The sequence below is a fragment of the Ovis canadensis genome, chromosome 6 (genome assembly GCF_042477335.2).
Source record: "Ovis canadensis isolate MfBH-ARS-UI-01 breed Bighorn chromosome 6, ARS-UI_OviCan_v2, whole genome shotgun sequence".
Lineage (NCBI taxonomy): Eukaryota > Metazoa > Chordata > Mammalia > Artiodactyla > Bovidae > Ovis > Ovis canadensis.
The window spans coordinates 23,051,372-23,068,980 of NC_091250.1; the positions used below are offsets into that span (position 1 = coordinate 23,051,372).

The 17,609-nt window shown below is 38.5% G+C and overlaps 1 protein-coding gene and 1 non-coding gene across 4 annotated transcripts in view; both read right to left on the bottom strand.

Annotated features, from left to right (window-relative positions):
• Positions 1-17,609, bottom strand: part of LOC138442283 (bifunctional heparan sulfate N-deacetylase/N-sulfotransferase 3) — a 164,368-nt gene that overhangs the window by 145,032 nt on the left and 1,727 nt on the right. The gene's annotated exons all lie outside the window — the stretch shown is intronic.
• Positions 8,325-8,397, bottom strand: TRNAM-CAU (transfer RNA methionine (anticodon CAU)). Its single transcript has one exon. It is a non-coding gene; the product is annotated as a tRNA-Met (tRNA).

Here is a 17,609-nt window from a genome sequence, read left to right on the forward strand (position 1 = left end):
CTTTCTAAGATAAAATTCTTTTCCTCATTCAAAAATATTCCCCTTTTAAATGATTTTTAAAATCATCTGGTGGGGTACCTCTAGCCCACCCATAATTTTCAGCCCAAACCTTTGTGATTTCTTTGATTTTTGTATTATAAGCACATTCACTTAGACTTGAAACACAAAGAATATATCCCACTCTTATGTTTCCCCACCTGCTTCCTTTCTTTGGTCCTTTGTCCCTCCCGTTTCTTCCCTCCCCACCACTTCTCATCCTAGTTCTTATAAACCTCTTGCTCATGGCCCTCTTTAATGCTTCTTCCTGAAAGATCACAGAAGCAACATGCCTCTCATTAATTTACTATGTTAAAACTATCCATTGTCATCTTACTAGGCCACACTAAGCTATCAATTTGCTGGAATCACCTCCTCAAATCTCTGCTTCCTGTGCCTTCATGTAAAATCTACTCTCTCTATATCCATAAGAAGCTTCACATGCACACACATTGGCTAAAGTATTGTTGAACAGTCTTGCTGTAGGGCTCAAAATAGGAATTCTTTGAGCATTAGGTTGAAATCAGTTGCAAAGCTATTAACTCTGTTTTGACCTGCTTCCATTGCGTAAGTAGAATTAACTATTTTTATGCAAAAGTTAACATTTTTCTACAGAGAAAAGTAATAGGACCCATGTCTTTGTATCCTGCAGTAATACCGAATGCAGTTTATTTAGACCAGTATTTCTCCGAACTTGCACATTTGCCATCTACGTTAGAATCATCTAAGTGAACATATGAAACATAGATTCCTTTGCTCTCCCTAGATCTACCAAGGAAAAATATGTGAGTGTTGGACTGGGAAATCTGCAGTTTAAACAAGCATTTTAAATGATTATTTTGCCACTTCTGATTTGGAAACTCATGAAAATAGTTTCATTTTGGTAAGTGACTAAATACATCTAGACAGCTCTGAGTGAAAGATTGTCGAGATTAGGGGAAAATTCTTGGATTGTTTCTTAAAACAACTATATATCACCCTGCTTTTTGTTAATTTACAAGTTGCAAGTTGATTCATTACTGGTGACTTTAAAAGTATCTCTGTTTTAGGCTCATCAGCAATAAAATACAGCTATAAACTGCTGACTACATCATACGCAGGGGCTTAAAGGGGGAACTTAAGTTCAGTAATGGCTTTGCTCCTTCAAGGCATTTGATTATAATAGAGAGCCAATGTTAGAATGTGATGGCTTAAGAGGAAGATGTCCAGTGAATCAGCATCCTAGGCTGCCCTTTCTCTTGAAGATGTTACACTGACATTGTATTAATTGCCAAGTACAGAGCCTCTGCTAAAGCTCTGAATTATCCTGAAGGGTTGAGGAACAGCCTTCTGTCACTGGCATCCATTACAGACTGATCCCATCCAGGGAAACAGAATGTTTTGAATGTAATGAGCTACTGGATCTTCACTGAGAATGGCGATTGAGTACTCGTTAGTTCTTGTGAGGTTGCAAGTGACAGTAATTTTGGAGGTCTAATTCTAGCAATAAAGTCTTAACAAGAATGAAAAATACAGCTTTCCTCTTCAATTATTCATGTGCCCCTCAGTCAGACCAATGGCAATGCTCCTTTATCAGTTAAGAAGTGTCAAAGACTGGGAAAGTGTTTTTTTCTTCTCTCTTTTTTCTCTTCAAATGCTTCTTACATTTCTAAAGCAGATTAGCAAATTATGCAAAAATATTTTTAATATAAACCTAAACTATTTTTTTTGTCAAAGCAAATACACTATAGTTAAAATGAGCCTTCATTACAATGCCTTCTTTCTCTTGAAAATATTGTCAGATAATTTTTTGTTAAAAATTTTGTTAAACACAAAACCTCTTAAAGGTATTATTCACTGCTGCTGCTGCTAAGTTGCTTCAGTCGTGTCCAACTCTGTGCGACCCCACAGATGGCAGCCCATGAGGCTCCCCCATCCCTGGGATTCTCTAGTAGATCAGAAATCCAACTGTGGCAAGATGCAAGATGTTCTGATGACAGCAACTCTAATCTATGAATGGTTTATTTTCAAAACCACTCAATTCAATTACTCAAAAGTATAAAGTAAGTTGTCTTTCTATGTGGACTCAAATACCTTCTTAGGATTTTTGAACAAGGAAAGGCTGTTATATGTTGTTCTGATGTATATAGATTATTTAATCCAAGACAAAGAACAGAATAGTGAAGAGCTTTTTCTCCCCACATAGATTATTGTTCAATGCCCTAACCAGCTGGCTTAATTTCTACATGCAGTTTTTTTTCTTTTTTTGGAGAGCTGATTCTACTCAGTATATATAGTTCAGAGAGAAAAATAGAGACAGTAAGTTACGTAAAAAATAAATATGTAAATCTAAAGGGGGAGAAAATGAGGCACTGCTGTACAAAGCCAAATACCAGGGAATCAAGGCAGGGGAGAGGAGGAGAGAAGGGACCAGCAGACGGAATAGAACCCCGCTGTTGCTTTTGGGTTGGGGTAATTAGAGGATGGAGTCTAAAGAGGGCAGAGTGGTAAAATAAGGACTGAGGTGGGTGCAGGAACACAAGATAGTCAAAGAAGATAAAATGGAAAGAGAAAAAGCATGCAATAAAACTGATGATCAGTGCTTAAGTAACTTTATGGTAATTAGTCCTAATAAACTGGTTTTTTATTAAATTGTTTTTTAGTTGATCTCATAATACCTGCACTTTTAGAAAAAATGGCTTTAGAAACTACTGAAGGAGTAAACTGGTGATAGTCATACTTCTGCTTCTCCTGAGAAATCTTGGGAGGCTAAATTTCTTAAACTGTCCAAGTGAATAAAGGGTTACTTACTCGCTGGTGTTAACTTGTAGGGTGTAAGGGATAGGATAAGTTTATGAGCAGAATAATTTAATTTTCCCTAATTAATTACTGTCGACTCAGAAGGTTAAATTAATTATTTGATCATAGGTGTGGCATCAAAGTTTCATTTCCCAATGAGAAGAGCAGTAAAGTCTTTCTGGGGATTGAGCAGCTGTCAGAATTGTGGACATGATTACAGGAAGAACATAGGTTGTGGCAGAACAGTGCCTCCTTCCCCTTCTCTCCCCAAGATAAACACATCCTAAGCCCTGAGACATGAGGGCTCCCCAGGGCAGCAAGTGGCGAAGAACCTGCCTGCCAGTGCAGGAGACATGAGAGACGCAGCTTCAGTCCCTGGATTGGGACGATCCCCTGGAGGAGGGCATGGCAACCCACTCCAGCATTCTTGCCTGGAGAATCCCATGGACAGAGGAGCCTGGTGGACATGGGGTCACAAAGAGTCGGGCACGACTGAGGTGACTTAACATGCACAGGACAAGCCCTGAAACCTGTGACTATGGCAACTTATATGGCAAGAAGGGTTTGGGACCTTGAGATAGGGGCTGTGTTGGTGCATCAGTCTGATCACATGAGTCCTTACAAAGTGGAAAAACTTCCCAGTTTTACTCAGAGGGAGACATGACTATGACAGAAAGGCACAGAGATCCACCATTCCTAGTTTTGGAAATGAAGGAAGGGAACACAAGCAAAGGAGTGTGGATAGACTTTGGAAGATGGACAAGGTGAGGCAATAAGAACACAGTGCTGACAAGACCCGGAGCTTAACCCAGTGAGACCCATGTGCAACCCAGGCCTCTGGAATTGTTAAATGATAGTCTGGGCTATTTTAAGTCACTAAATTGTTGCAATTTGTTACAGCCGCAAAAGAAAGCAAACACGTAGCTTTTATAACAGTCGGTATAATTAGTAGCAATTATTATTTATAATCATTCGGATTATTAATATGAAAATGAAAAAGCACTTAATCTTTTAAGGTAAAATTCCAATATGTAAATTTTAATACTTTAAAAATTTTAGTCCACTTAGAAATTTAAAGAAACCAGTTGGCATATTTCCTTGGTCTGTTTATAAACAGTCCATAAATGTCAAGTAGATCTCATAATTTAATTTATTTTCATATTGTGATTTTAAGACTTATTTAGTATGAATCTATAGTTCCATTATGCATACTGCTGCTGCTAAGTCGCTTCAGTCGTGTCCTACTCTGTGTGACCCCATGGACGGCAGCCCACCAGGCTCCTCTGTCCACGGGATGCTCTAGGCAAGAACGCTGGAGTGGGTTGCCATTTCCTTCTCCACCATTATGCATAAACGGCCCATAAAAGTTAAGAATACAAAAAGTGCTTTAGCTATTAATTCATTCTTCCCAAAGACCAAGAGACAACATACCAGCTTTTACTTCATTTGAAAAAATTTGTTTGCTTAAAAAAATGTTAGGAATGCCTGTATAAAGCACATTAAAACATCATAGGAACTATAAAATCTGAGTGTATATAGAGAAAAAAAGTTAAATTATCAGGCAATTTCTGTTCTTTAATTGAGCTAGCACCAAAAGTATCTGTCATTATGTCAACCCTAATTTAATCAAAACTGCTAAAGTGGTAACAGTAACCAGAACTGCAGGCAAAGTCCCTAGAAAGAAGAACTTTGGTGCACAGGTAGATGAACTGAACTCAAATCTTCAAGTAAACTCTTCCCTGGCCAAATCATTGCAGTTACTTGAGTCCAAGGCATTTCAAGAAGTAATTAATTGTTCCAAACTTAAATCCAGGGAAGAGCTTCAGATATGACCCATCAAGCTGTAACAGACTCTGTCTTAGATCTAATTTGCTATAGAATTTGGTAGGAAGGATTTGATATGGACACCCCATTGCTGTCTTCAGAGGAAACTGGGGACCAGTGTGTGGTGGGAAAGCTGAGCTTGTGGAGCAGGTAAAGCCACATTTTGTATCCCAGGACTGCTTCTTGCTGGTTGAAAGATTTTAGGCAAGTTAATCTTAGTTAGTCTGTGAACCTAAGCTTCTTCATATGAATTGATGTACTTATAGTCATTGTTTTATAGGATTTTATATGAGGATTAAATGATAATAAATACAAAACATGAAACAATGTATGTACTCTGTGTTACCTATTTGGGGAGTAGTTAAGTACTCCCATACCATTTCTGTCCTTTATTGAGCCCATCTTTACATGACATGTTCCCTTGTTATCTCCAATTTTCTTGAAGAGATCTCTAGTCTTTCCCATTCTATTGTTTTCCTCTATTTCTTTGCACTGATACTGGGGAAGGCTTTTTAACTCTCCTTTCTATTCTTTGGAACTCTGCATTCAGATGCTTATATCTCTCCTTTTCTCCTTTGCTTTTTGCTTCTCTTCTTTTCACAGCTATTTGTAAGGCCTCTTCAGGCAGCCATTTTTCTTTTTTGCGTTTGTTTTCCATGGGGATGGTCTTGATCCCTGTCGCCTGTACAGTGTCAGGAACTTCCCTCCATAGTTCATCAGGCACTCTGTTTATCAGATCTAGTCCCTTAAATCTATTTCTCACTTCACTGTGTAATCATTAGGGATTTGAATTAGATCATAATGGAATGGTCTAGTGGTTTTCCCTACTTTCTTTAATTTAAGTCTGAATTTGGTAATAAGGAATTCATGATCTGAGCCACAGTCAGCTCCCGGTCTTGTTTTTGCTGACTGTATACAGCTTCTCCATCTTTGGTTGCAAAGAAAATAATCTGATTTCAGTGTTGACCATCTGGTGATGTCCATGTGCAGAGTCTTCTCTTGTGTTGTTGGAGGAGGCTGTTTGCTATGTCCAGTGCATTCTCTTGGCAAAACTCTATTAGCCTGTCCTGCTTCATTCTGTACTCCAAGGCCAAATTTGCCTGTTACTCCAGGTGTTTCTTGACTTCCTACTTTTCCTCAATATGCCAGCAAATTTGGAAAATTCAGCAGTGGCCACAGGACTGGAAAAGGTCAGTTTTCATTCCAATCCCAAAGAAAGGCAATGCCAAAGAATGCTCAAACTATTGCACAACTGCACTCATCTCACACGCTAGCAAAGTAGTGCCCAAAATTCTCCAAGCCAGGCTTCAACAGTACATGAACCGTGAACTTCCAGATGTTCAAGGTGGATTTAGAAAAAGCAGAGGAACCAGAGATCAAATTGCCAACATCTTCTGGATCCTTGAAAAAGCAAAAAAGTTCAAGAAAAACATCTATTTCTTCTTTATTGACTATACCAAAGCCTTTGACTGTGTGGATACAATAAACTATGCAAAATTCTTAAAGAGATGGGAATACGGGACCACCTGATCTGCCTCTTGAGAAATCTATATGCAGGTCAGGAAGCAACAGTCAGAACTGGACATGGAACAACAGACTGGTTCCAAATCGGAAAAGGAGTACATCAGGTTGTATATTGTCACCCTGCTTATTTAACTTCTATGCAGAGTACATCATGAGAAACGCTGGGCTGGATGAAGCACAAGCTGGAATCAAGATTGCCAGGAGAAATATCAATAACCTCAGATATGCAGATGACACCACCCTTATGGCAGAAAGTGAAGAAGAACTAAAGACCCTCTGTTGAAAGTGAAAGAGGAGAGTGAAAAGTTGGCTTAAAGCTCAACATTCAGAAAACAAAGATCATCACATCCAGTCCCATCATTTCATGGCAAATAGATGGAGAAACAATGGAAACAGTGGCAGACTTTATTTTTCTGGGCTCCAAAATCACTGCAGATTGTGACTGCAGCCATGAAATTAAAAGACACTCCTTGGGAGAAAAGTTAGGACCAATCTCGACAGTATAGATGTTACTTTGTCAACAACGGTCCTTCTAGTCAAGGCTATGGTTTTTCCAATAGTCATGTATGGATGTGAGAGTTGGACTATAAAGAAAGCTGAGCATTGAAGAATTGATGCTTTTGAACTATGGTGTTGGTCAAGACTCTTGAGAGTCCCTTGGACTGCAAGGAGATCCAACCAGTCCGTCCCGGGGAGGGAAATCCTGAATATTCATTGGAAGGACTGATGTTGAAGCTGAAACTCCAGTACTTTGGCCACCTGATGTGAAAAGCTGACTCATTTGAAAAGACCCTGATGCTGGGAAAGATTGAAGGTGGGAGGATAAGGGGAGGACAGAGGATGAGATGGTTGGATGGCATCACTGACTCAACGGACATGAGTTTGAGTCAACTCTGGGAGTTGGTGATGGACAGGGAGGACTGGCATGCTGCAGTCCCTGGGTTTGCAGAGAGTTGGACATGACTGAGCAACTGAACTTAACTAAGTGCCCCTAAACCTATCATTATAAAATAGTTGCATCTTTTATGGACCTATAAAGCCATCAAAATACAAAAGAAGATCCATTTATGCTTTGATTTAATCCTAAGAATCATGCAATATTTGAAAAATCAATCCAAAGAAGGAAGAACCAAGTAAAATTTTGTCCTTTCTTCTCTTTCTTTATAAAAAATACTGTTTCATTATTCATCAGTATACCCCTTGAAATCCTTATCACAGCACTTTGATGGAGTAGATGTTGATTTTCTAAAGTGGACTGAATATGTCTAGCACCTAAATCTGTACTCAGAGTTTTCCTCTTGTCATCTCCTGCTCATCCCCAAGCTTGTCATTGCCTGGTGGAGCTTTTGTACCACCTATGATTGTCTTGCTCTTTATCCTGCTTAGGTGGAGTCACCACACCAGACCTTTAAATATGTAAGCAGTCATCAGATATTCTGTTTATGTATTCATGTGGTGTTCAGAAATAGCATTTTGTCTCCTTTAAATAATTTAAACTCATTCTTTTAGGATGTCATTGTATAACAAATGTCTCCTTGATATTAATAATAATAGAGATACATTCTATTTCACAGTGTAGCAAATTTAATAAATGTAAGTAGAAGTAGAATATGGATACAAAAGTTTTTCCCTTTGCTAAAGTATTTTATTTCCCCATGTTACTGCCAAAAATTATTTTCAGAAAATTATTTATTTCATATAATTGTCTTCATAGTTGCTAGCACTATGGCTATTTGACCTTGACAGTAGTATTGAGAATGAGTCTTTTCCTGTATATTATAAATCACATTATATAAAATTTAGGAATAAATTCTACCAAACTAAAAGAAAGGGAGAGAAGCATTTCATAAACATTCACAACAACAGTTCTAAATTGCCTAACTTTTTTGACAACTGTAAAACAATTAGAGTCCAGGGGGATTCTAATACATCTTACCACCACAAACATTCAGGTGACTTCTAGGGAGCCCTATATTTCCAAACATGAGCAGCAATGTTTATACATGAAGAAACCATCAAGTAGGCTCTGTAAATTCAATAAAACTATCTTTTTTTTAAAAAAAATATTCATTTAGCTACACCAGGCCTTAATTGCAGCATATGGGATCTTCAGTCTTCATTGCAGCATACAGGATTTTTTAGTTGCAGCATGTGGGATCTAGTTCCCTGACCAGGGCTTGAACAGGGGCCCTCTGCATTATGAGTGCAGAGTCTTAGCCACTGGACCACCAGGGAAGTCCCTAAAACTATCTTTCAAAGACAAGAGTGAATAAAGACATTTACATACCATAAAATTGGAGAGAGTTTACCATGAATCCACTCATTAAAGGTACATCTAAAGGGTATGCTCCAAGAAGAAGCTGAAATTCCAATACTCTGGCCACGAAGAACATGATTCAGTCATTTAACAGGTATATAAAGAGCCAGGCACAATTCCAGATGCTGGAGATACCTCAGTGAACAGATAGAAGAGAAAATCTTGTCCCCACAGCGTTTACATTTTAGTAGCCAAAGTCAGAAACCAACAAAAATAAGCAATCACATAGAGTCTTTTCAGTGGTGTGCTGTAAACCTTTAAGACCAGCTCTTTGAAAAGAAAAAAGCCTGAATTTGTATCATTTACCATTTTTTTGTGGTAATACTACCCTCATGTCAAAATTCCAAACTACTGGCAATGTTATTGAAGCTGGGAAGAGATGTAGACAGTTAACCTGGTGGGCATGTGTGCGCCAGTTTCAGCACATTATAGCTGATAACAAGTTTCAGGGAAAAAAATTAGCAGGAAAAGATGAGAAGGCTTGGGGGCTGCAATGTTAAAAAGAATAGTCAAGGAAGATGTCACTGAGAAGGTGACATTTGAATAGAGACCTGAAAGAAGTAAGGAAGAACCACCCAAGTGAGCCATGAACCAATTTGGGGAAAAGCCCTTAAGTCAGAAAGAACAGCACATGTGAAACCCTGACGCAGGAGCTGGAACAGCAAGGCCCGTAGAGGGGATTAGAGTGAAGAGGAGCGGAGTGGGATGTGATCAGGGAGTTTCAGAGAGGGCAGAGGAGACTAAGAACTTTGGCAGTTATCATGGTTGAGACTGGAAGTCACTGGGGGGTTCTAGGCATAAGAACATGATCTGAATCGTATGTTAATGACATCACTCTGGCTTACCTGTTGAAAAGGACTAGGCTAACCTAATTAACTCATGATGGTAGTAAAAGCAGAATGTCTACATCTGGGATTAAAAGACAGAATGCAGTTAACTTTATTTTTCAGGCTCCAAAAATCACTGCAGATGGTGACTGCAGCCATGAAATTAAAAGATGCTTACTCCTTGGAAGGGAAGTTATGATCAATCTAGACAGCATAGTAAAAAGCATATTACTTTGCCAATGAAGGTCCATCTAGTCAAAGCTGTGGTTTTTCTAGTAGTCATGTGTGGATGTGAGAGTTGGACTATAAAAAGAAAGCTGAGCACCAAAGAATTGATGTTTTTGACTGTGGTGTTGGAGAAGACTCTTTAGAGTCCCTTGGACTGCAAGGAGATCCAGCCAGTCCATCCTAAAGGAAGTCAGTCCTGAATATTCACTGGAAGGACTGATGGTAAAGCTGAAACTCCAATACTTTGGCCACATGATGTGAAGAGCTGACTCATTTGAAAAGACCCTGATGTTGGGAAAGACTGAAGGTGGGAGGAGAAGGGGACGACAGAGGACGAGATGGTTGGATGGGATCACTGACTCAATGGACATGAGTTTGAGTAAACTCCAGGAGTTGGTGATGGACAGGGAGACCTGGCATGCAGTCCATGGGGTCGCAAAGAGTTGGTCGGACACGACTGAGTGACTGAACTGAATGCAGTTAACATCCATAACAAATGGTGCATCAGAGTGGTCAGGGAGGGAAGGATTGGGAGTCTGGGATTTGCAGATGCAAACTATTTTATATAAGATGGATAAACAACAAGGTCCTACTGTATAGCACAGGGAACTATATTTAATATCTTATAACAAACCATAATGGAAAAGAACATATATATATATATATAGATACATCTCTATCTATCTCTATATATCTTAATCACTTTCCTATACATCAAAAATTAACACAACATTGTAAATCAGATTCTCAAGTGGTGCTAGTGGTAAAGAACCTGCCTGCCAATGCAGGAGACGTAAGAGACATGGGTTGGATCCCTCAGTCAGGAAGATCCCTGGTGGAGGGCTTAGTAACCCACTCTAGTATTCTTGCCTGAAGAATCCCATGAACAGAGGAACCTGGCAGGCTACAGTCCATAGGGTCACAAAGAGTCAGATATGATTGGAGCAAGTTAACACGCATGCACACATACTTCAATAAAATAAATTTAGAAAAAAGAACGACTCATCAGTCAAAGGAAAACAGACATGATTGGAGACAAAGTAGCCAGCACTTTTTGACTGAGGTGTAAGATTATTAATATTAGCACTGGTTTAGCACATATGTTTAAATTTCTGGAGAAGCCACAGTGGAAACTACATATATATATATATATATATATATATATATATATATATATATATATAAAACAAACTACAAATGGGTAGAAAATAGAAGGAAACTGACAGTAAAAGCTGGAGGAGGCAATGGCGACTCACTACAGTACTCTTGCCTGGAAAATCCCAAGGACGGCAGAGCCTGGTAGGCTGCAGTCCATGGGGTTGCACAGAGTCGGACACGACTGAAGCAACTTAGCAGCAGCAGCAGCAGACAGTAAAAGCAAAAAAGGACAGAAAGAGAAGAAGACACAGAACAAGTGGGACAAATATAAAGCACAAAATAAGATAGCCGAAATTACTTTTATATACATTGATAATCATATTTAAGTGTATGTACACTGACCATATCAATTAAAAGACAAATGTTGACATAGTAGATAAATAGGAAAATTCCATAGAGTTGTTTTCAAACCTGATTCATAATGTAAAGAAGATAGAGCAAATATAAAAATGAGATAAAGTAAAATTTTAAAATAGTACCCCCCCAAAAAAAGCTGATTGTAGCTTTACTATTATTAAGGTAGCCATAGAATAATAAAATATTAAATTAATATATAAATATGTATAAACCACACACTTAAATAACAGCTTCAAAGTAGGCAAGGTAACAACTGACAGAAAAACAGGGATATATTTACAATCCACTATCAGAGTTGGAGAATTAAACACACCACCTTTGGTAACATCAGTTAGTACACATTCCTTCTCCTTCATCCAAAAGAAAAAAAAAAAGAGAGATCAAAACAGGAAGACTATAGAAGCTCTGAACAACACAGGTAACAAAGATGAGCTAATAGATATACCTTGATTGTACAATATATGTTGTTATAAGCAATACTGTATCCAGTACAGTGACTCTAGCAGACAGAAAGTGTTGGTATCAAACAAACACATGCTTCCAGAGCATAATGCAATTAAAATGGATATTAGCAAATACAAGATAAGAAACAGAGATAATGGAAAGGAATTAGAGAAATATGGATTTATGGGGGGAAAAAGGTTGGTATAGGTCTTGACATCCATCCAGAGCACTGCCCGTAGGAACTATCTGGAGAAATTTGTTGCCCTTCTATTTCTTCTTAGGACAGAACAATTGATTGCAGTTGCCTTTTCCCTGCAAACATCTGGCATGTAGGTTCTTTTTCAGTGACTTTATGAAGCCTCTGGCTTGACCTCAGCTGGGGCAGGGAAGGTTCTTGTCGGAGGGTGAAGTCAGGCAGCGTGAAGCTCCCCTTCACTGAAGCTTCCAGTTTCAGCCTCCGGGGTGTCAGCCCCCCTGCACGACTGAGGAGCCCGCCAGGTCTGTCCTCTGAGCCTGATACTCTGACTCCTCAAAGCTTTACGGCTTCCTACTTCTGTTTGCAGCACTTTCTTTGCCTTAAGCGGTCTGGGACCTTCCGTTAGCAAGAAAAATGATAAAATCACTCAGAGCATTTTATTAAAGACTGAAGAGCTGTCCTCTCAAGAGGCCACTTACGAAATGTAAGGGGCAATCGACAAACAGCCAAACTAAGAAAGAGTGCAGTGTGAGGAAAGAGAAGGAAGGGTTCTGTGACAAGGGGAGGTTGCTGAGCCCCTCTACCCATGCTCAGGCCCCTGTTCAGTGTGCCTGGGACACGGCCAGGCTGGGTCTTCATTCTCTCACGGATGTTAGAAAGTCTGTCAAAATCAGAAAGAGCGTGTGTGCAAGAAAGAGGAGGAGGGAGAGACTAGCCGTGAGAGTGACGCGCGGCTCTTTTATCTGCTGAGAGCCCAAATGCAGAGTTCAGTGAAACCATAAGACCACTGTTACCAGAGCCTCTGCCGTTCCACCTCCCATCTATCTTACGGCTAAAACGTTACACGGTGTGGCCTGAGTCTAAAGGTATAATGAATCTTAGGCCAAGAGTGGATTCATTCTTCTAGGAGAGAATTTAAATTGTTAGTATTCACTCCATCATGCTGGGCTTTCATGTAGAACTTCAAAATGCTTTAATGGGAGAAGCATCTATTTATATATCACTTTCCTTCTCCAAAAAGCTTTTTTCCCCCCCAGAACCACTAGTCTCAGGAAGTTTGAGGACAGATCTTAGAACACTAGGAACTTGAATTTTCTAACATCACAAAACTAGCCCAAGGTTAATTTGAGACATGTCTTATCCATATAGACCAATTACACACAGACACACACAGACACACACAGACACACACAGACACACACAGACACACACACATCCTGACTTCAATTTTACTGAATGTAATACTGCCTCTATGAAGCGTATTTTAATGTCTAAACTATTTAGTATGCTCTTTGGTTCTTTAAGGGCTGTGGCTTGTGGCATAGCCCTGTAACTAATGAAGACAATCCCTTAGATTTGTTATTTATTCTCTTCCTCTGGAAGAGTCATGTGTTTTGTGCTATGTCACAGTTTCTTCTTAGCTTTGAGGCTCTTGGAAATGTGCTCATATTATTCAATAGCAAGGCAGGTAAACATTGACACTGCATTGCTAATTCCTATCTCCCAATTAAATGAGGAAACAGTTTTTTTGTTCCATGTGAGCTAAAAAAGCACTTTTGCAGTGATTAGCATTCTTGTTAAAATTTATGTGATATGCACCGTCCTTCTAATTTTGTAAGAAGCTTCACAGTACGTCACCTTCAATTTCCTCACATTCCTTTCAGTTTTCCTAATACATAAAATAGGGACCATATAATATTGTTTTTTAGTGGTAATAATTCAATAAAAGAGCTTGATGAAAATATTTCTGTTAAGTATGGACTATTAACCACTGCATCCATGACCTTTTCTTAGACCACCAGCTCTTGGATCTTCCTTCCTAGGAAAATATCCTTCCCTTACCCTAGTTCGTTAGGGAGATCCATCATTCCAGTCTGCCTGGGACTGAGGTGTAGGCTTGAATGCCTCTAGTCTAAGCAAACCAGGATGGCTGGTCACTTGAACTCCAGTCTATACTCCAGCTAATTTCTCCTCTCTTTTATATCAAAATTTCTCTGCTGAGCATTCCATGCGCTCCTTCTTCATATCTTAAACCTTAAATTTACTCCTGAATTTACTTCAGCTGTGTTTCTGTTACCCTGGATTGTTATAAGAGTCCCCAGTGACCTGTATCTTTTGCCAAAGGAAACTTGCCAGTTCTTACCTCAGTGGACCCTGATAATAGATTTTATATTGCTGTTCACATCCTCACTGAAGCCCTTTACTCCCAAGGCTTGTATAGCATAATAACTTTCAAATCTCTGACTGTTTTTTTGGACTCTTATTCATGGGATTATCTCTCTATGCTTGTTTTCTGAAAGATGATTTTCCTCAAGATTCTGTACTCGATCTTTTTATCTTTTTTTCTTATCACTCTATAAATATTTTCCTTGGTTGATCTCACATACTTTCTTGCTTTGAACCATCCCTTACACAGCACGGTAACTTCAAAAACTACACTTGCTACCCAGACTTCTCTAGTGAGCCAACTACTTGTTAAACATCTGTATACCTGTATGCCCCAGATGCACGTCAATAAAACTGAAATTTTTACCATGACTTCCAATGACCTTCTTGCTGTCTCCTCTTTGTTGTTGGAATAATCAACTGTTATTCAACTATGCTAGAAATCTTAACTAAAAAAAATTTTTTATTTAGGTATAGTTGATTTACAATATTGTGTTTTCCACTGTATAGCAAAGTGATTCAGTTGTACATATAAATATTCTTTTTCATATTTTTTCCAATATGATTTATCCCAGGATACTGAATATAGTTCCCTATGTTACACAGTAGCACCTTGATGTCCATCCATTGTACATATCATAGTTTGCATCTGATAATCTCAAACTCCCAGTCCTTCCCAAGTCTGTTCTCTATGTCTGTGAATCTGTTTCATAGACGTATCCATCTGTGTTGTATTTTAGATTCTACATATAAGTGATATGTCTTTGTCTTTCTGACTTCCCTTATTATGATCATCTCTAGGTCCATCCATGTTGCTGCAAAGGACACTATTTCATTATTTTTAACGGCTGAATAATATTCCATTGTCCTTATATACCACATCTTTATTCATTCATCTGTTGACAGACATTTAAGTTATTTTCATATCTTGGCTATTGTAAACGGTGCTGCTATGAATGCAGCGGTCGTGGGCATGTACCTTTTTGAATTACAGATGTGTCTGGGTACACGCCCAGGAGAGGGAGTCTTGGACCATGTGGAAACTCTGTTCAGCTATGCTGAAAAGTCTTAATGTCATTCTTGGTTACATTCCCTTTCATCTCCAATGACCCAGTTACTACTAAGTTGTTCAGTTTTACCTTCTATAGAGTTCTTAAATTGGTCATTCCTTCTCCATCCTTATTCTCATTTCCTAGTTTTAAGAAATCTTCTTCTTTTGTCTGAATATCATCGCTGCTGCTGCTAAGTCGCTTCAGTCGTGTCCAACTCTGTGCGACCCCATAGACGGCAGCCCACCAGGCTTTCCCGTCCCTGGGATTCTCCAGGCAAGAACACTGGAGTGGGTTGCCATTTCCTTGTCCAAGAATGTCGCCGCTACAGCCTCTCAAATCATCCTATCACTACAGATTTGCCTTCTCAATCTGCCCTGCTTAGCAGGACTTAATAGCCCTGGGATACAGCACACAGCATAGGCGTTTCTCACGACGTTACTTACACAAAACCACACAGGCACCTTTACTCTTGTGCTCACCGAATTGCAAGCTACCCATGTGTTCATCACTCCCACCCCATCCCTAACAAGACAGCGGTATACCGAATAAGGGGGAGCCCTGCTGTATTAGTCTTTGTGTCCCCGGTGCCTGACTCCATGGCTGGCATGTAATACGCCAATACCAAGTGCTAAGCAGGAAGATGCTCAGCACTTCTTTCAACCATGTGCTTTCTGAACTTCTCTAACTGTACTCTCTCTACCCTCCCTTCTAATGAGATAAGACCAAGGTGTATGATTCTATTGTTCTACTTCACTTTCACTTTTATATTGGGCTTCCCTGATAGCTCAGTTGGGAAAGAATCCACCTGCAATGCAGCAGACCCTGGTTTTATTCCTGGGTTGGGAAGATTCACTGGAGAAGGGATAGACTACCCACTCCAGTATTCTTGGGCTTTCCTGGTGGCTTAGCTGGTAAAGAATCTGCCTGCAATGCAGGAGACCTGGGTTCCATCCCTGGGTTGGGAAGATTCCCTGGAGAAGGGAAAGGTTACCCACTCCATATTCTGGTCTGGAGAATCCCACGGACTGAATAGTCCTTGGGGTCGCAAGGAGTCAGACACAACTGAGCGACTTTCACTCTATCTACATATCACCAAAAATATTTCACATGCAGGACGTGCTTAATAACCAGCTACAGAATGAATCCATGAACAAATGAATGGGTGAATGACTATGTTCAGACCAATGTTTTGAGACACAATCACAGATACAACTTAGTAGTTCAAAATCAAAGAATTCACAACGTACTTTCTTTTAAGCCTTTAGGTTGGTTAGAAAGTATATTCCTATCTAAATGTGAGCAATTCATAAAATATTTTACAATGTTAAATTCTGACTGAATTTATTCAGTAAAGTTTTAGTTTTTTATCTGAAGACAAATAAACCAGGGAAGTAGACTGGTATTCTTTCTTTTGCTGTCAAGAAGTTCAGCAGCAATGTAACTAGTTTTCTGCCTTAAGCTTTTCTTTACAAACATCTTATTTAACTGGAGTAAGTAACAAATCTAACAAAAATATTTTCCTAGTTCTGTATGCACTTTTAAATTTATCATTACTCATATAATTTTTATTCCTTTTCCTTCTACATTATAGATATTGCAAAAGTAAGAAGGAAGTTATTGCTACATGGCTTTGAATTTGGCATTCAGACTTGTGATCCTTCCCTCATTCCCTTTTGGTTGTGTAGTTTTAGGATCAGCAGTTCCCTAATTAATCACAGCATCATAGGGCATTCAAATATCTGAGCCCATTATTGTTAAATAGTTCCTTAAATAAATTAGCCCAGACCCAAATTAAAAAAAAAATGGCTTAACCTTAAGAACACCAAAGGCATTTTGCATAATTTTAGAGAATATAGTAGAGTTTCATAAAAATTTGGAGATTTATCTTACTTATTAAATGACATAAGAACATATTTTGGCAGTTTTAAAGACATATTTCAGATATAAAGCCTTAAAGCATTTTTATCATAATATTTTAGAATGGAAAAATTAGAAATCATTATATATTGTTTATAATTTTCAAGGACATAATAAATGTTTAAACTACCAGCTCAGTTTTAATTTAGCTACACTTTCAAAGACTATTTCAAAAGACTAATAAAAACTTGAGCACAACTTTTTAGTTAATTAATTTATATTGACTCAAAAGGAAGAGTCTAAAATATTACCAAGAATATGAAAGGTTTTCCTTTTCAGTCTTCACACTCCTATGGTAACATTTAATAGTCCTTCTGGTATCCTTAGCTCATTTAAGTAGTGTGATGAACATTACTATTATTTGCCAGATGCTCAGTGTCTGGAGAAAAGAACGCAATTTCAAGACTTTTTTTCCATCTGATTCAGTACTCTGTATTTTACCAAAAGGTCAAAACTGTATAGAATAAAAAATTATGTATCAAATTTTTCCTTTCACTTTTATGTGAAATCAATATGTAGTATAACAGAGATAGAATCCAATGGCATTTTGAATGTGAAACTAAGATGAATGTAGATCATTTTAATTTTAAATTCCATTAATATTAAACAGCCAGTCACATTTTGTAATAAAATACCTTCACAATGATAATCAACTATCTTCAAATAATCATTTTCTATCTAAGGGCAGCAGTTTACGTAATGAGAAATCTAATCCAATATAAATGTTGCATGCTAGGTTTCATGTATGAACCAGAAGTTCAATGAATTTTGACAATTAATGTAAA